Genomic DNA, 20,164 nt, shown 5'->3' with positions numbered 1-20,164 from the left:
ATATCTTTGCCACCCCGGACGTGGTTACTGAGAGTACCCACGCAGAATATAAAGCTAGGGTTCTCTCGGATCACTCGCCCCTGGTCCTCCGGTGGCAGTATTGCCCCCCCAGGGCGCGAATACCAACATGGCGCCTCCGTGCGGAGGCGCTCAAAGACTTGGTTTTCAGGGAGGATCTGAGGGAGGAGATTATTGCTTACTTCGAAATGAACACTGGCAGCGTGCAGTCAGCGGGCACTCTATGGGAGGCCTTCAAAGTGGTGATGCGAGGGGTTGCCATTGCTAAGTCAAAGGGGTTGCTGGGTGGGGTCATGGCTGAACTACAAGAGGCAGAGACTGAACTAGAGAAGAAGCTGGAGGGAGAGGAGGCAGACACGAAAGACATACCTAGACGACAGCGGAAGTGTGCGGAATGCTGGGACAGGCTCTGTAATCTAAACTATAAAAAATACATAGAAAGGCAACATTCGGGAGGAGATAAAACGGGCCGGCTCCTGGCGTGGCTATATAAGAGCGACGCCCCCAGATCCCCGATTAGAACTGTAACCGATGAGGAGGGTGAGACGGTGGATACTCAGGAGGGAGTAAACGGGGCATTTGCGAAATATTATACTGCCTTATATGTAGATGATGGGGATAGCAACCAAAATGAGATTGAGGAAGTATTGGAGGACATAGGCCTGCCCAAGGTGAGTGACGAGGAAAGGGAGGAACTTGATGCACCAATCACTCTTGAGGAACTGAAAGAGACGGTGAGGCAGTTACCTACTTGTAAAGCCCCGGGGGCAGATGGGTTCCCTAGCGAATTCTATAAAATATATCAGGAAGAGGTGCTTCCACCCATGCTAGACATGCTTAACGAGGCATTTGAAGTGGGACGGCTGCCGGAGTCGCTTAGAGAGGCGATTATTATACCGCTCCCCAAACCCAATAAACCAGGACATAGCTGTAGCTCTTATAGGCCTCTGTCGATGTTAAATCAGGACAGTAAGATCCTCATGGCGGTCTTGGCTAATAGAATGCGGAGAGTGATTGGGAAGTTGATTCACCCTGACCAAACAGGCTATGTCCCGAGTAGAAACATCACTCACAACCATAGACGACTCCACCGAGTGGTCGAATGGGGATGTGGACAAGATAGCGAAATGGCGATTGTGACGCTGGACGCGGTCAAGGCGTTCGATTCTGTGAAGTGGCTGTGGCTGCTGGCGGCCCTGCGGGAGTATGGCATGGGGCCGGGTTACATTAAATGGGCTAGAATGCTATATAGCGAACCGTTAGCTAGGGTCTGTACGGGGGCAGTGGTGTCTGAGAGATGGCAGCTAGGCAAAGGCACTAGACAGGGATGCCCGTGGTCCCCGATGTTATACATCCTGGCCCTGGAGCCCCTAGCGATATACCTCAGACAACAATATGAGCTGATTGGCATTGAGATAGGAGAGGAAAGGCATCTCATCTCCTTGTACGCGGATGATATGTTGTTATATTTAATGTATCCGGAAGAGAATCTTCAATATGTCTTGGAGGTGATGGAGCGGTACGCCAGACTGTCTGGTATAGCAGTGAACCCCCAAAAATCTAGTCTATTCCCGCTGGGGAGGTACGTGGGAAAGCCTGTGGAGAGGCTACCTGTGTTGCAGATCCCGTGGGTGGTGGGCTCCTTCCGCTATTTGGGGATAGACGTATATCACTCCGTTGAGGAGGAACACAGGCGCAACACCGAAATTGCTATAGGAAAAATTGGAAAGTGTATGAGGTTTTGGGAAAGGTTGCCCCTTACGATGATGGGCAGGGGGGCTATGCTTAAAATGGTGGTCCTGCCCCGACTTTTACATTATTTCAACAATATCCCTTATATGATCCCTAGGACGTTTTTTGCTAGACTACACAGCTTGTGCAGGGACTTTTTGTGGCATGGCACCCGACACAGAGTTGCATTATGGAAACTGCAGAACTTTTATGAGAAAGGCGGTATCAAACTGCCCAATTTCGAGGCTTATTATGTAGCGGCACAACTGCAGTACGTAGCCAGGTGGCTCTCTGATGAGGAAACCCCGGAACACAGATTGCTCGCGAGAGATTGTGCTCCTTTTTACTTGCGGGAAATAATTTGGGTGGCTAGCTCTGAGGTGAGGGGGCGCCCTAGGATGCTGTGGTTGGGATGGAGCATGTGGCGCCGAGCCTGCCGAATGATGGGGGACCCTTTCCCTTGTGTCCCGCAGGTGCCGCTGGTTGCACTGACGAAGGGAGATGGGCAATTGAGGGTAATCATTAGGACTTATTGGGAATCGGTGGGACTAGTCACCTTGGGAGACATCTGGCAGGAAGGGGCTATCGTGGAGTTGGGGGAGCTAAGGATGATGTCGGGACTGCATAGTGGGCAGTATATAACTTACCACAAGATAGTACAGGAGATCCTGAGTAGGTGGCCCGAAGCCAGGTTGGCGGAGGAACCGAACACCACCGTTGAGGTGATATACGACACTGCAGAGGGGGGACATGAAGTGTCCAGGTTGTACGAGATGCTGATGATTGGCATCGGGAAGGACCTGAGACACTTGAGAACAGAATGGGAAACAGAGATGGGAGCCCCGATGGAGGATGGGATGTGGAAACGGGCTATGGGATATCATAAGAAGGTGTCGAGAAATGCTAGGTTCAAGCAACTACAGCTGTACATGACGCACAGGGCCTACATGACCCCTCGGAGAATATCAAGGTTTAGAAATGTTGGGCGCCAGGCTTGCCCTAAATGCGACGAGGAGGATGCAGACATGATACATATGTTCTGGGCATGCCCAGTAATTGGAGCCTATTGGGGGGAAGTGGCTCTGAAGTTAGCGGGAAAAGGGATCACACTAGCAATAGACTCGGCCTGGGCCTGCCTGTTGGGGGGGTATCCCAGAACGCGGAAGTACAGACATATTGAAAAATTAAAAGACCTAGCATACGTGCTTGCGAAACGCAGGATCGCCATGGGGTGGAAGAAGTGTCATGGGCCCCGAGTGGAGGTGTGGTGGAAAGACCTGCAAAAATGGGCTGAGGCAGAAACAATTGTGTGGCAAGAAGCCAGTGGCGCTGGGGGTGAAGAGGAAACGGGTTCTTTAATGGCATGGAAACTGCTGATAGCCGAAATGTTCGGAGCCGCAGTGGCCCCAGCAGGATCTGAAAGCAGTGAGACCCCGACACATGAAACAGATATCGAAAGCAAGGAATAAACAGGCTCATATGGGGGGAGGCGGGGGGGAGTGCAGTGTTTATGTTGTTTCTGGTTTTATGTTTATTTGCTGTTTAATGTATTGTTTGATCAAAATAATAAAATTATTTAAAAAAAAAAAAAAACAAGGAAAAGACAGATAAAGGAGTCATGACCTGGTTTACCGATGTACAATGACATGCTGCGCAGCACAGTTCGTGCTCCCATTGAAGAAACCACATGGGTTGCTCACACAGTGACATGAGCTCTAATTGAATTACCACAACGCCGTGTGAGCATGCAAAGGACATATAAGACAACCGACACCTGTAGAAAAAATGGCCAACAATGAAGCATGCACCACATGCAAGACACTGCAAATGCTTATCAAATTACTCCGTCTCCATGTTGTGTATCCCACATGACCTTCACCAGTAATTGTGTTTCCTAATTTGTCAAAGGAAGGACAGTGTCTGGTGGAGGGCATGAGGAATGTGGACTTAGAATGGGGCAGGATGTCTCACTCGGGACAGCAGTCACACCACATCACGGATTACTGGAACAACATGGGAGAACATATTAAAACACCCATTGTGCAGTATCATTGACACAGCACACACGTGCCATGGAACAACAAACCTAGAATAACCGGCACATGCCATACTGTGCACCCCAATGCAAACATGCTAGTTTAGTTAACTAGGCATGCCTGTATGTACACCATTGCACATGTATATTCCCTGAGGAGTTAATGGCACACCTCAAGGCCAATCAATATAAAAAAAAAACAAAGACCACAACCAGAAAAGGGCAAAACAAGAAATGACATACCAACATCTGGCATGGGGGGATGAAAAAAAATGTGCATCTTGGACCAGGGCTGTGGGGGGGGCTCCACCTAGGAGGGGGGAGGGGCAGGGGGCACGTCAACACCCACATGTGTGGATGTTTGAAAAAACAGTTCCCTCCATGAGTTAATGGACCGCACGGCTATCATGGATCAGGAGGGCTGTAGCGGCTGTCACCACCTTCCTGTGTAGAATGTAAAGGTGGTGAGGGAGGTTGACCATGTAGAGCCCTGGCATGGGTCTCCAGGGCAGCTGCCAGGCGGGACTCGGATGACTGCATCTGCAAAATGAATCCTCGGAGGTCTGCATGAAACACCTCACAGGATGCCTACAGAGACCTCAGTTTGGCCCGTCGGCTCCTGTTGCTGGCCTTCATGTGCAGCCTGTGTGAGCAGCACATGGACCGCAATGCCTGTAGCTGGTGCGCTACCTATGTTGCTCGTGAGAACGTGGAATTGGCCACTCTATCCATGCCCTGAGCCAATATCTCATAGGAAGCACCCTGTTGCTGTGCCACACGCAACATTGCTGCTTCCACACTGTCTCCCCAGTCACGACATGTGTCCCACGCATGCCGGACCCAAGGGACCATGGCCCTTGATGTGAAGCCGCTGTCTGTGGCTGCAGGACTGCATCCCTCCCTTGGTCATCCATCTCAGGACCGGAAGCCAATACAGTGGAGCGTGGCCATGCATCCATAACCACCACAGACGGACATGGCAACACTGACCGGCCCTGTGAGGGGACGTTACCCCCTGCAGGCGCATGGGCTACATCAGCTACATTACTTGATGCACTCGCCTTCAACAGCATAGAGGAATAAACATCCGGTTCACCAACAGAGCTAATGGTATCATTGGAGTCAAACTCGTACTGAGTAATTCCGCGGATGGACTGTAGCCCTAGTGGATTCTCGTGGGCTGCCACAACACGTCCTCCACTGGTGCTTTGTTGGGGCATAGGCTCCCGTTCCTCCTCTACCTCCTCCCCCATAAAGACATGAAGAATCATGTTAATTGCATCTACAACATGCATTGTCATCACATTGCTGTCCTGCAACACATTTACATGCATGTTAACATGCCATGATTTGCATTCACACACTATGTACAAAAATACCTGAAATCATGGCGTATGCAGACTTGCCACCACATCTCATGTACCTGACCATGTAAGCACTACAGACATTGCCAACCGACGTGTGGTGTCCCAGGTTTGTGATGTGGAGAGAGTGATGACATGTGCTTGGAGCTCGGAAGAGGGGACAGTGACACACAAGAGGGACAGGGCCATACACCAATGGGGGGTGTGTTGAGTGTGGCAGGTCAACATGGATGACTCCACACAGATATCTTACAAGGGGGTCAGTGCCATAGCTGCGGCAGGGATTAGCACAGTGTTGTAAAATGCTATGTCACTCATGGCACAATGTCCTTCCCGCAGACAGTGTACACGACCCCTTGGTAGCTCACGTGAAAAGAATAAGCGTTATGCGGTACGCTGTGGCACCCAGCAACACAAAAAAGGTGTACGTGAAGCACACGTAAGGTACTGTAATGGTAAGAATGGGGGTACGCGATACACAGGGGCACCCAGAGTATGAATAATGCGTATGCGACTCACCGTTCGCCTCAGAAAAATGAAAAATACACATGCGTGTGCAAATCCCCCTCCAAAATAAGAAGTTCAGTCTGGTGTAGATAACATCCCTGCCTGAGTTGTGAGTCGCCAGTGGATCAGCCGAGGTGGTCACCATGCCGATCCAGGGAACGACAGGAGCAATGGTAATGGAGGGAGAGCAGGCACCTAGGGGCAGGGCACGGGCCCGACGCCCCCGGGTTATGTCATCCGCCCAGAAGGTGTCCTTACGAAGCAGGCACCGGGCAGTTTGGTAGCAGCAGGCCCGAAGTAGGAGGCTATTGTATTCGGGGCACACCATCCCAAGGAGGCAGGTATCCGGCGTCAGGCAGGACGTAAATGTGGACCTTCGAACAAGGATGTCTTCCGTGTTTGTGCGGTACAGGCAGCTAATCCGGGCAGAGAGGCAGTGGTCTCTCGAGGCGAGAGTCACCATGGCCAGGCCGGAGATGGCACTGCGTCCGGCATAGAGGCAGGCTGACGTCCTCAAGGATGCTTGCAGGGAGTGAAAGGGGATGGAGAGGGCCATGCTGGAGTCCCTGCAAGCCCTCAAGGAGAGAGTGAAGGCCTGCCTAGGGGAATGGGACACAGTGTTCGATGATGCCCTGGCCGAGACATTAATTGAGATCGGTGACAAGGTTGTCTAGCCCTCTGCCTGTGTATATAGTTTTGTAGATATAAGTCTCCTTGCATTTTTCATATGATTTGGAGCTAGCATCATAGACATTTCTCCATTTTTTTCCGCACATAGTTCTGTAGATGTAAGTTTCCTTTTAATTTTTTTTATTTTGGAGTGGACTATCCTCCATGTTTTAATGTACATAGTTTTTAGGTGTGTTTGAGGACTTTTATTAGTGACTTTAGTGATTTATTTGTGTAAATATATGTTATACGCATGGGCATTTTTTGTGTGGATTTTTACATGGACATCTTTTAATATTCTAATTAATTTACAGTATGTATGCTTGTAATACAACTGTTTAATATATTTTTATTTTACTCACACTCACTGTCGTTCAGTTATTTTTGCAGTGGGCCTGTTTGATAGTCCATTTAGTAGCCCTGATTGCACATTGTTAGTCATGTGTGTGGTTGCTTGCTTGCATGTGTTATATTCATGGTTTGTTTGCTGGGTGAGTATACACATGAGGCGGACCGGGGTGGTGTGTGGAGTGGGATTTTGTGTGTGCACAGGCAAATGGCATTTCACTTCACATGTGCACCATCACTGTGTATTTGGCCTCATTGTGTTTGTGAGTGAGGTGGGTGGGGTTTCTATGGGAGTGTTGCATGTTCAGTACATTTGCACATGATTTGCTTGATGCTCTGTAACACACATGTGGTGTTTTTCCAATTCACCTGCATGTGTTTTACAGTTATCATCTCTGGTGTTGGTCAACCTCTTGCACTGGGATACACTATTGCCATTTCATGGTATTTACACATTGGCTGCCCATTGCAGCTGACTCGGTGCATGCTACACTGTCTTGATTGCCATGTCCTTCACACATGACCATACCACTGAAGTGCTTATTAGGGATTCTCTTCTAGGAATAGCAGCTCAATGAAGCTCGGGCTGTGGGGAACACGGCCAGTGTTTGTTCATGTGGCACACTTTGAGGGCTTTTGGGATTCTGTCATTGGTGAACTATTTGTCCCTGGGTATTGATACCATGACATTGTCACATGGCCAGCAGGCACTCACTTTTACTTTCACTTGTTTCATGTGTATGTTGGGAGATGGTTGCAGACCGCTAATCTGTTTGCCCAGCTGACAAACTCATGGATGTGGGCCGGGTGAATGCATTCATTTTTGCTTGCAGGATACATATTCCAGTAGATATTCTGGCTGGTGTCACTACACAGTAGTTAAGGTGCACAACACACTTTTGATGGAGTGCTGATGTGTCACTATGTCAGGCTTCATCATGCAGGTGATGTCCATTGGTGAGGGTGCTGCCTGCAGGGTGCTGTCACGGGTGATGGGAGCTGGGTTCTGCAATTGTGAGGGGGCTGCATGCAGGGTGGTGTCATGTGTGATGGGGGTTGGGCTCTGCCATGTGGAGGGGGCTGCCTGCAGGGTGGGGTCACGGGTGAGGGTGTCCCATGTGAAGGGGGCTGCCTGCAGGGTGGGGTCTCAGGTGAAGGGGGCTGGGGGTGTCCCAGGTTGAGGGGGCTGCCTGTAGGGTGGTGTCATGGGAAATGGGGGGCTGGGTTCTGCCATGTGAAAGGGGCTGCCTGCAGGGTGGTGGGGGCTGGGTTCTGCCATGTGGAGGAGGCTGCCTGCAGGTTGTGGTCACAGGTGATGGGAGCTGGCCATGTGGATGGGACTGCCTACAGGGTGGGGTCATGGGCGATTGTCCCATGTGGAGGGGGCTGCCTGCATGGTGGGGTCGCCGGTAATGGGGGCTGGGGTGGGGGTGTCCATGTGGAGGAGTCTGCCTGCAGGGTTGAGTCACGGGTGAAAAGGCTGGGGTGGGGGTGTCCCAGGTTGAGGGGGCTGCCTGCAGGTTGGGGTCATGGGCGAAGGGGGCTGGGGTGTGGGTGTCCCGGTTGGAGGGGGCTGCCTACAGGGTGGGGTGACGCTTGATGGGGTTGGGGGTACCCACACTGGAGGGGGCAACATGCTGTGGATTGCAAGGTGTTGGGCGCAATTTGACTGGTGGTGGCTCAGGGCTTGCGAGGCACTGCGTGCGTTTTCTAGGAGGTGTGGCCGGGGTTCGGAGGTGTTTTCGTGAGATTACGCTGAGGTGTGGCCGGGGATTGCGAGGTGTTTTCGCACGTTTACGCTGGGGTGCAGCCGGGGAACACGCAGTGTTTTCACCAGATTACGCTGGGGTGTGGGCAGGGATCGCAAGGTGTTTCCTCGTGTTTATGCTGGGGTGCGGCCGGGGATTGTGGGGTGTTCTCATGCGATTTCGCTGGGGTGCGGGTGTGGATTGCAAGGTGTTCTCATGCGATTTTGCTGGGGTGTGGCCGGGGATCGCAGGGTGTTTGCATGCGATTTTGCTGGGGTGCGGCCGGGGGTTCGCGCAGTGTTTTTGTGTGATTTTGCTGGGGTGCGGCCGGTGATTGCGTACTGTTTTCATGCGATTACGCTGGTATGCTAGGGGGGCTGTATGCTGGCCCAGAGGTGGCGCAGAGGATTGCGCCATGTTACGCATTTCACTTGCTTTTGCCTGTGCGTGGGGGCGTGTTGGGGGCGTTACTCGCGAGGCTTGCTGTTTCTTGCACCACAGCTACTGATGCCTCAGGAAATCCATGAATACGTGTGGTGCACAAAGATTTCTGTGCGCCATCGCTTGTGCAGACTCCTTCTCGGCGTGCGGCCCTTCCGCCTTTTCTGCACCAGATTCTATGAATCTGGCCCATAGTATCCATTAAGAAAACCCTACATACACGCACAGAGAAATAGTGCTTTTCTGGCTGGGGTTCTGGAAGAAGTATGCATTTGAATGAGAAAGAAGACTGGTGACGTCACACAAAGTAAGAACTGATGTGCCCAGAAGAAATGACAATGAAGAAAGAATATAGACATTCTATAGAAATTGAAGATGAAGTATAGAAGTCTAGTAGCATTTTGGGATGGAAATGAAAATGTTTGTGCAAGAAGCACTGAAGAAAATGCAAAGTCATTTTACACCTGTACAGATGCAGTAATGCACATGGGGAAACACAATCATAAAGGCTGGCTATGTAGTGAATTAGATACGCCAATGTATACATATAGGAATGTACAGAACTTGGATATTCCACGATGCACTTTAGCAAGGCTTGAAAGTTCATGCTTGGAGAAGATTTCTGTGTGGCGTAGTTGGAATTAAAACCGATGGCGAAGTAGAATTTCAAGACAGGCTTAGGTGGTCCAGAACCAAGAAGACAAGGCCACATTGAAATTGGGTGCCTGTCAAAAGGCTACGACGAATGTGAGAAAAGAACAAACTTTGTTTGAAGCAGTATGAAAAAACACTGAAGGTGTCAAAAGTTCATCATTTAATAGAATTAAATACAGCAAGAGGCTCAAAAGAGTGGTCTCCAGTCACATGGTTGAGATCAAAATAGCTGTGGGCCAAGTTCCATTGATGCCAGAAGACAGAGCAGTGCCATACTCCCTCTATTTTTCAGGCGCAAGTTCAAAGCCTTAATTGACTGGCAGACTGTAGGATTGATGATGGATGTTGGGCTAATTGGCAGGGAGGCAAGACCACACCTGGGATGCTAGCCTGCATGCTGCTAGGGTGTGGAATATTCTAAAGGGGTACAAGTGTGCCAAACCAATTGAAAAGGGCCACATAGGTAGAAGCCCTATAGTTTGTGTAACCAATGGATCGTCGTGTATTCAGTGACAATGTAGATGACCCTTCACTTGGGATGGGCTTAGTTGCCCTTCTGACTTAGACACCCAATCACAACCCTCGGCTATATAGAACGTATACTTCGATTTTCCAATAACAGCCAACCACCATTACTGGTAGGTTTCTGTAGCTTGCCACGTAACGTGACGTCCGTGATGACGATTTTTTTATATAAAAGTTATGTTTTTTATGAAATGCATTGGGAGCTCAAGCGAACGTCGGATGATGTCCGTTGTAACTCCCTGTTTTAGATAATTGATATTAAAACAGAACCAAACTTTGCCAACTTCCTGAGTTGTTTTGATTATTGATGATTGAGTAATTTCTACATCCCCGTCCACCTCAAAGTATTGCTGCCTCGTCTTAAAGGACTCAGGTCTCTCAGTTCAGTGGCTTTGGCCAGTATGTTGAATAAGGCAAACTACCAATGGGCAAAGGCTCGGGTTTCGTGCTCAAACGAACCTTGCACATTGTTATTGGATGAATGATCACACCATGTATTTGTAGGTCGCATTGTTATTGGATGAATGATCACACCATGTATTTGTAGGTCGCATTTTGAGGAGGGTTAATGGATTTTTTGGGTGTGTTTGGTTTTGTTTTTTTGGTGAAAGATCTGGAATGTAGGAGCCATATGGTGTGAGATCTGATTGGGATGTCATCCTATGTCCTCGTAGAGTACGACCTGGAAAACATTGACTGACAGCACTTTTGCTGGTGGGGCATTGACCATAGTAATTTGCTAAAGATACCAAGTGGACGATTGTCATCAGACATTTGCTGCAATAATTGATCTGATTATTTGTTGTCAACTATTTGGTATGAAACCAACCGCTATCCATAGCTGTTGGAAAAAACCTTCCGCCATTGTTGTAGGTGCTGGAATATTGATTACCAGGACTGAGGGCTGCTGAGCTACTATGTAGACAGCAGGCCTGCATGCATTGCTGACACTTGGGATAACCTTTTTTTAATTGCCAAAATATTCACTCATAGGCAATGGGTTTCTCTGTTTGCTTGCAAAATTGTTCTACACATCATAAACCTATACAGTCTTCCAAAAAGGTCTGAGAGACTCTAGTAAAAAACAAGTTTGTTGAAGCCAGCATATAAAATAACCCATATTGACCTTGTGCGCAGTAACCATGGAATCCCCGCCCATTATTGGGTGGTATTATTAAAAACAAGCAATGTGTAAAAATCCATGTTTTAGTATTCCTGATAAACTCCTAAAGAAGTTCCACGTATTTAAGCAAATTAATTCTTGTGCTATGTGTCTTAAAGGAGAGTTCCGGGACTTTTTTTTTATTGTCCCTACGGTTCGGCCATGTGTTTTTAAGCATAACTCGGTAGATCGTAGAAAACTTTCCTATGGATCTTACCCGACTTTTCGTCCATTAACGCACTCGAAATCAGCCGCCATTTTATGATAATCCTATCATTTCCCCCCATCGCCCTGGCTCACCTGCTTTTGCGGCACTAAATCAAATCCCCCGCCCCTGAAACAGACTTTATCAAAACATTCATATTCCCCGCCTCTATCCGTGACGTGACTGTGCTGCGTAGGCAAACGCGCCCAGGCGTCTTCTACGCGACTCCACACAGAACCCGGAAATCAACACAGATCAGCTCACAACACAGCGCGCCACAATTCGGAATATGAAACTGTACTTTTAAATCAAACCGCAAGATTGTAAATTTGGTAAAGTAAATTTATTTGACATCAAATGTTTAGAGAATATTCAGCGATTTTCATTTTTATTTGCTCACGTTCCAAAAAGTTCGTTTTGAGGCACGCGATGTTCCTTTGCTGTACACAGGGTCTTGGATCATCTCACAATACAGCGCCACAATTCGGAATATGAAACTGTGGTTTAAAAGCAAACTGCAAGATTGTACATTTGGCAAAGTACATTTATTGGACATCAAATTTTTAGAGAATATTCAGCGATTTGCATTTTTCTTTGCTCTCGATCCAAAATAGTTCGTCTTGAGGCAAGCGATGTTCGTGTGCAGTACACAGGGTGTTGGTTTACGATAAAATAAGCTCTTCGGTCGCACTGATAATCGCATGGCTGTTCCAACAACGAGGCACTAGACCACCACAACGGTCTGTATGTTGCATCTAGCCGTTAGTACCCCGTAAGGGCATACTTGTACTTGGCGATCGTCCCACAAAATGGTCAGGGTGCTAACGTTGTTCACGCGGAGAAGCAATTGGCGATTATAGAAGCCTTCCGCCGGTGTCTGGTACTTGTGACACAGACAATAATGGATGAAGTACCTGTTTGAAAAACATAAAAAATGAAATTAGTCTCACCATCAGATCTTTATTAAAATTATTCATTTTATATATTAGGTCGGGAAATTATTTCATAGCTAGGACAGTGCAACTGGGTTTTATACGTCAAGGGGGGGCTGTAGGATACTGAGACAGTCCCCCAGTGCAGGGGTTGACAGGGAGTGCAGGTGGAGAGTGGAAGGGCCCAGGACCGAGATCGCAGACAGTGGACCAGTTGTAGCAGGGGAGAGGGAGAGAGAAAGCAGAAGCAAAGAGGAAGGTTTTGAGGTGCTTCCGTAAAAGGAGACGGTTCTAGTGCGCGGTAAGCTACTGTATAGTAATTAAATTGCGGTATAAACTCATCTAAAGAGTTACTTACATTATATTTGCATTTTCCATTGTGTCTGTGCGTAGGGCAGCCCCGAAATACCACTCCTATGCCGACGTTATTTCTTCTAATGAACGAACATGAAACGGCTTTCGTTTCTGAAAGTATATTCATTATCGTTTCTTACGTGGTCCCGGCCTGTCAAGGTCAAATAACAATAGAACCTTATACTGAGTCGTGGGCCATTCTGGCACCCGAGAAAAAATCAAAGCAGCTGACCTTCACTTTGAACGAGCACACATTCCTAGTTAGCTACATTCAGTGTAAGGCCATCTCACAGGACTTGAAATTTACACTCCATCTTTGCATTTTGTCTGCGTGCTTTGCAGCCCCACAGAACCATAAATACGGAGACATTCTATATTTTTTGAAAAATGATTTATATTACTGTTTGGTTTAATTTAATGCGCAAATGAACAAGGTTGGATAGACACTTTGCATGTACACTGAGCAATCAATTTTATTTACACAATACATAGCTACACATATTCAATGGGCCTGCGACATGAGGAGACTCCAGAGCAAAGTCACAGGTGACACCCGGGTGGTTCGCACAACTGCACAGTGAAGGGAGGGGCAACGGTGGAGAGACACATTGCATGTACACTGAGCAATCACTTTTATTTACACATTACATAGATACACATATTCAATGGGCCTGCAACATGAGGAGACTCGAGAGAACAGACAATCAAATTACAATCATTTAAACCGTGATGTGTATTTCTCAATGAGCTCTTCTTTAGGTGGACATGGAACACAGGCAATGTTGGGTGGCAATGCAGTTGTCCCCTGCACAGGTTCGTTCACAACTCCATTTATGTGCCTATCTAGGACGTCAACAATAAGTCTTTCAATAAACTCATATTGCATATCCTCAAACACTGGTTTGATCACCCATTGTTTACTTCTTTTAGTGAAGGCCTTATTGTAGCGAAGCGTCCCTAAAGTTCCGGTCGTCCTACTTTGTTGACGGCCAACATTATGGTTATGTGTCAAGACCGCTAGAAGAGTCCGATTTATCATGCCCTCCATGCCAAAATGCAATCGTTTTGGCCTGTACTTTAGGCTCATATTGTGGAACACCTCCAAATCTCCTGTGTGGCAGAATTCCGTGAGTCCCCTCAAAGCTTTTGTTATAGTTTTATCAAATACAATCTTTTCAATGGCTTTGTGAGTGGGTGATGAAGGAATCAACCACTTCTTCTTCCGTGCCTCCTCTGTGGACAAATGGCCATGTTCACAATTGTGGAAATGTTGGTTTGTGTTCCATCGGTGAACGTTTGTACAGTGTGGCATTACTGACCGCCATTTTTCCAGTAGAATTTCCAACGACCCTCCACATGTTTTTGAGCTCCACCAAAGATGGTTGCTGATTGACTTGGACCACTGTGAAATACCTTGCATATCTTTTTTTTTACCTGCAGCCGACAATATTTTATTGATTGTTTTTGCAAGATGCCAAACGTCAAATTGGTGATTTATATTTTTGTACTGTTCTCTCATTGTCTTGGCAATTGAAACGTGTCTGTCCGTGGCTATCAGGTCGATCACCATTCCCCGCGATTGTAGTTCTTGCAATGATGCTACAAAGCCAACTTTCTCCATGGCCACTGAGGATGTACTTTGTGACACCTGCACGACCACCGAACTCACAATTTTCTTACTTTCCATGTCCTGAAAGTGGTAGGTGCAGTACTTGGCTGAAAATCCTGGGCTGTCGCACTGTCCATCACCGGCTAGCCTGAACCGTTTGCCCGCGAATGTACTATCAATAGACATTTTTTCCATTCTCCAAGCTTCGCTAATGGCTGGAAATAGATAATCGGTTTGGTATTTGTAGAACTGAGTTTTCGCAATGAAATGGATTCCCACAAACTGAAAGAAAGACTCTAATTTTTTAAAACTTGAACCACTAAAAAGTGCAGCCGCTGCACAAAGTAGATTGCCTGCTGGCAGTTTTCCCAGCATAGGTTGTGCAGACCATGAGAAAGGATGATATTTTGTACAGGTGGCATGTATTTTAAGGTTAGTGCCTCGAATTGCACGAGTCACATTAATCAATGGCTCCCCACATACTTCCCCACCAACCGAATGCCCACATTTCATCCGAATAATAATATCAATCAAACAACTATCGAATACAATGAATTTGGCCTCTTTCCTTATACTGTCACTCTGCATCCCAGCTGGTTCGGCCTGTAACGTTGAGGACATGTCACTCACATGAAAGGTAGAATCTCTGATATCGTCTTCCGCTATGTTCAGTGATATTGATGGTGTTTCATTGTCGTCCACTTCATTCTCTTCCATTGCAACATCTGTTATTTCTCCGGCGATGGGTGAATAAAACAATTTCTTCAACTTTCTCGCGGTCTTAGTTTTCGCGGGTGTGGATTCTGTGAATTGATCTCCGACTGCATCCAAACTACCAGGAGGACATTCACTATCAATGGCTGGTGGTGGTATAGCTCCGTTGTCAATCACTTCATATTCTTCCCATTGGCACGATGCATCTCCAGTCTCAAGTCCCTGCCAAAAGGTTTGACAAGCAACATCTCTCGTTCGCTTCACTGTCTGTGTAGATCTAGTTCGTACACCCACTCGCAACTAGAGGACAGATTGGAAAAGGGATGTTCAGTTTAAACACAACTTACAGTATTGAACTATTAACAGTGAAAAACAACATAATATAGTGACCAGGACACTAACCTTCTTTTGCTTTCTTTTCTTTGAAACTTTCTTGCCTCGAACTTCAACATCCGGACGCTGTTGCTCCGACTCGTGTGTGCATGTCTCCACTTCCTCTTGCGCTGCAACGACTATATTTTCCTGATAAGCACATCCATCACGCACTGACGCTCCATCGACTCCCTGAAACATAGAACTTTCATTAGTATGTATAATAATATCGAAAACACAAAATGTACTTGGGGACCAATACCCACGTACATCTCAATAGCAAAACACGAATGGACGCTTTGTGTAGAACATTCAAACGACAATTATTCACGCATTGTTGATCTAGTTAGATGGAACTGTCAAGATCCATACCTCGGGCTCCTCATAGACTTCCATTGATGATATTATTGAAGATGATGCTTCAGTGACTCCCTGAAACACAGTAATTGCATTAGTATGGTTTTCTATTTTGATAAAAAGAACAGAAACTTTGTGCAGGCGTGAACGGCTCATCTAAATAGACCTGCACAAACGATCAGTTGTCTAAAATAAATAATGGATATGTAAATATGATTCGATTTGCTCGATCGTTGGAAGTGTCACCACCCAGAGATCTGCATCAACTACTAGGGGTGATGTTCTTGTAGAAGAAGCTCCGTCATCTCCCTGAAACATAGTACTTGCGTTAATAAAGAAGGAAGTATAGCGGATGTAATCACGTCATATGATTTCGCTTGATCGAACTGTCAGTATCCATACCTCGAAATGCATAAGAACATCAAGGGACGATGTAACTGCGGTGCACACTTCTGCAAGCTGTTGCGCCGACCCGTAACTGCACGCTCCCCCTTCTTCTTGGACTAATGCTCCATCGACTCCCTGAAACATAGGACTTTCATTAGTAATGAACACAATATTGAAAAAAGAAGACACATAGGAGGGCGACGACAGAAGGACATATCAATGGCTAAAAACGAAAGAAACATTGTGTGTAACAATCACGCTACAAGAATGCAAGATCTGATGATCTCCATCGATGGAACTGTCCTGAAACGTACCTTGAGCATCTGAGTGACATCAACGGTAGTCGTCAATACGTTGGACTCCTCAGCATCTCCCTGAAAGACAGTACTTGCATTATTTTGGATAACAATAATTATAACTGAAAACAAAGACTAGAGGACGAGTACAAGGGTGTACCATTAGGTAAAATAATTACACGATAAATTAAAACTATTGATTTACATGCCTAAAACAAGTCAGTGGCAGAATAGCCAAGTAAGATTACCCGATAGGCGCTTGAAGTGGCTGATGACTGCAATAACGACACGGATGGAGAATCTTCCGCCTTCATATTGAGTGGATACATAAATGGGGAAATTATTGTTAGCTAATGCTACACACTACCACAAGGCCGAGAGATAAATACATAAACTTGACTCACCAGTGGAGGGATGTGGACGAATAGAGTGGGAATAGCGGTTGCGAGCAATTTTCGCCTCGCTCGCGGTGTGTTCTTCTTTATTAGCAATGATGTGGAGTACATGTCTGAGCTAAAGTGCCTGCTGCAGATGCGGTATCGATCACCCCTCTTGTCCGCAAAGACTTCTAGGACTCTACTTTCAAGCTCAGACGGTGGATATCCGCAATATCGGACCCATTCTCTTATCTGATCTATTGTCTTAGGGAAAACATGCATTATAATACCTTCAGATTTATTATGGGTCTTCGAAGGGCAACCGCCAATGGAACAGGCAGGCATTGTGGAAAGTTCTGAAAAGTAAAGATCAACAATTCTCTATGAATACCAATGTGTTAAAAAATTAAATGACACATAAAAGGTTCAACGCAAGGTTCGTTTTGGTTCTTGGAACTATACACGTTATTCACATGCGGATAAGTATTTGAATAACTTTAAAAAAATTGAAAAATAATTTGACTAAACTCAGAACATGTGACTAGTTACTTGCATGTACTGTCTTGAACGAAAAGAAATTGCACGCAAAATGATTATGGTACATGGCCTTACCTTGACGAACAAACAGTTAGATGCAGGGATCAGAGTAGTTTCTTGTCGTAGAACAGGGAGCAGTTCACAGGTTGCAAACTGACGAGTTTCCTCGAAGTGGTCACGGAAGTTCACAGAGACGAAGAGCAGATAACCAGCACCTTCACGGGTTGACTAGCAAAGCGCAAAGTAGTTCTCATTAGAAATATGAAGTGGGTTATAAAGAATTCGAAACAGGGGTGTGTTTGTGAATGAATGACGTGTATATGTCGTGGCATTATGCGGTTTGCAGGGGGCCGTCCAGTGTGAGGGGGGATGCTTGGCAGGAGACACGGGGTCTGCAGGTAGACATGGGAACAACAACCCATGCTCTATAGACCACTTTGAAGTGTACATGGTCTTTGGCACCTCTTGGCCTTTATTGCTCCCTGACAGCTCCACTTGCCAGCACAAGTACCCCGGTGCGAACTGCCTTTGATAGGGCGGGGGGGGTGGATTGGGGCGGTGGTCGTGCAGAGAAGACACAGGAAGACTCGTGAATGGAGACACACTTATGTGGATTGCAGGGGGCCGTCCAGCGTGAGGGGGGATGCTTGGCAGGAGACACGGGGTCTGGAGGTAGACATGGGAACAACAACCCATGCTCTATGGACCACTTTGAAGTGTACATGGTCTTTGGCACCTCTTGGCCTTTATCGCTCCCTGACAGCTCCACTTGCCAGCGCAAGTACCCCGGTGCGAACTGCCTTTGATAGGGCGGGGGGGTGGATTGGGGCGGTGGTCGTGCAGACAAGACTCGTTTGCCGCAGGGCCTCACCAAGGAGAGGCCATCTAACTGCATGTAAGAGGCAGGCTGCAGGATCTAATACTTGGAAGGCAGGGGGGTGAGTTTATAAATACCTCACCCTCCCAGGAGAATATATGGGTGCAGTTCACCCTGGAGACCCTGGATGCCTAGGCAGTTAGTCAGCAGCAGGCTGGCCTGTGGTGGCAAGGCGGCACGGGCCAGAGGGGGTCATCTCTGTACCCGGTGCCCAAAAGGATGATTTATTATGATCAACCATATTGATTATTTACCTATAACCATGTTTTGTATCAATAAAATCCAACGGCCTTTTATTGCCAACGCTTGAACAAAGTGGTGTGGTAAGTATTTTTGGGGGAGGAGGCAAGGCCGGGAGGCTTGATGCCAACCCGCAAAATAACATATGTATGTCTGCTGCATATGGGTTCAACGGTTATGTGGATTGAAGGTGGGCGGCCAGCGTGAGGGAGGATGCTGGCCGGAGACATGTGGTGTGACAAGACAAGGCACAGGAAGACTATTCAATGGAGACACACTAGATTCATTTAAAAAATCGAAACAACCATTGTTAAAATATATGTTGGGTTTTATTTTAGATCTTAATTTCAATTGAACATAAATAATAAACATTACACATTGTAAAGTTCCGGTTGCAGCACATCCAGGGAAAATCCGCGGTATTGTCCACTGTCGCTGGGGAAATGTTGTCTAATGGCAAGTACCGCACAGGCAGGTATTACTCTCCGAACGCGGTGTCCGAGCCTCCCGTGAAGCCACCAAGTGAAGCAACGATAGGCCACCAGCCTGTACCACCTGTGAAAATGAAAGATGCAAACTGTATTAAAATGACAAAACTTTCTTATCACTGTCGATTCAGGTAAAAAATGTCATTCTGCTTTGAAAAAAATTCTATCTAGAAAATGCACAATATGGAACCAGTTTACATGCATTCGAATGATATGTAGATGTAGTTTTATATGTGGGAGACGACCATGACATAGTAGTGGCATCACTGACATCAAAACCAGAGTATACTTACTCGTTACTCGGATTACGCGGACGAACAGTGCCGCGAAGTTCGTGCATAAGCACCATCATCATCCTCAACACGGTCCGTGAGAGGCAGGCTTCCCTGAACTCTGGCAGCTCGGTGATGCATTGCGGACTTGGCTCGCCTTCTGAAATGTAGGCCAAGCACCCGGAATTTTCACGGCAGCAGCAGTTCTCCTCCTCAGTTGGCATTAGCTCGCACCGATTGCACGTGCACCAGGTGGAGACGCCGTCCATGCGACATGGTCCAGGCTCTTCATCCGTTGACTGGTCCTCCCAACTGCCGTCCGAATCCCCATCGTTTTCGCATGCTTGCCTTTCCAGTAGTTCTTCCTCGGTGTACTCGGGCTCGTACATATACGGCATTATTGTAGCCATTGTGTGGTAAAGAAAGTAAAATAATTTACAGAGATGGTACAGGTGTTCACAAGGCCTAGAAGCGGCGAAGGTAGCTGACCAGAGCACAGAAACGAGTCACAGAATACTCAAAGTAACACAGAGAGAGGAATGGAATCGAAAATCTGCTGCTGTGTGTTGTGAAACGGTGTGTTTATACTTATTGAGGAAAGAGGCGTCCTGCCATTTCCATGGCGACACTTCATTAGCTGAGGCGCAGCGATTGTTGACACGAAACGTGCTTTGGCGTTGGGAAATGGGCGGTACGCGTCTGCTGATGTCAGGCTCAGGGGCGGGGGATTTGATTTAGTGCCGCAAAAGCAGGTGAGCCAGGGCGATGGGGGGAAATGATAGGATTATCATAAAATGGCGGCTGATTTCGAGTGCGTTAATGGACGAAAAGTCGGGTAAGGTCCATAGGAAAGTTTTCTACGATCTACCGAGTTATGCTTAAAAACACATGGCCGAACCGTAGGGACAATAAAAAAAAAGTCCCGGAACTCTCCTTTAATAGAGC

General features: G+C 47.1%; 1 protein-coding gene across 1 annotated transcript in view; it reads left to right on the top strand.

The window, feature by feature from the left end:
* Positions 1-20,164, top strand: part of BECN1 (beclin 1) — a 649,635-nt gene that overhangs the window by 421,292 nt on the left and 208,179 nt on the right. The gene's annotated exons all lie outside the window — the stretch shown is intronic.

This window comes from Ambystoma mexicanum, chromosome 13, assembly GCF_040938575.1.
Source record: "Ambystoma mexicanum isolate Mex_15411 chromosome 13, UKY_AmexF1_1, whole genome shotgun sequence".
NCBI lineage: Eukaryota > Metazoa > Chordata > Amphibia > Caudata > Ambystomatidae > Ambystoma > Ambystoma mexicanum.
This window is presented reverse-complemented; position numbering and strand designations above follow the sequence as displayed.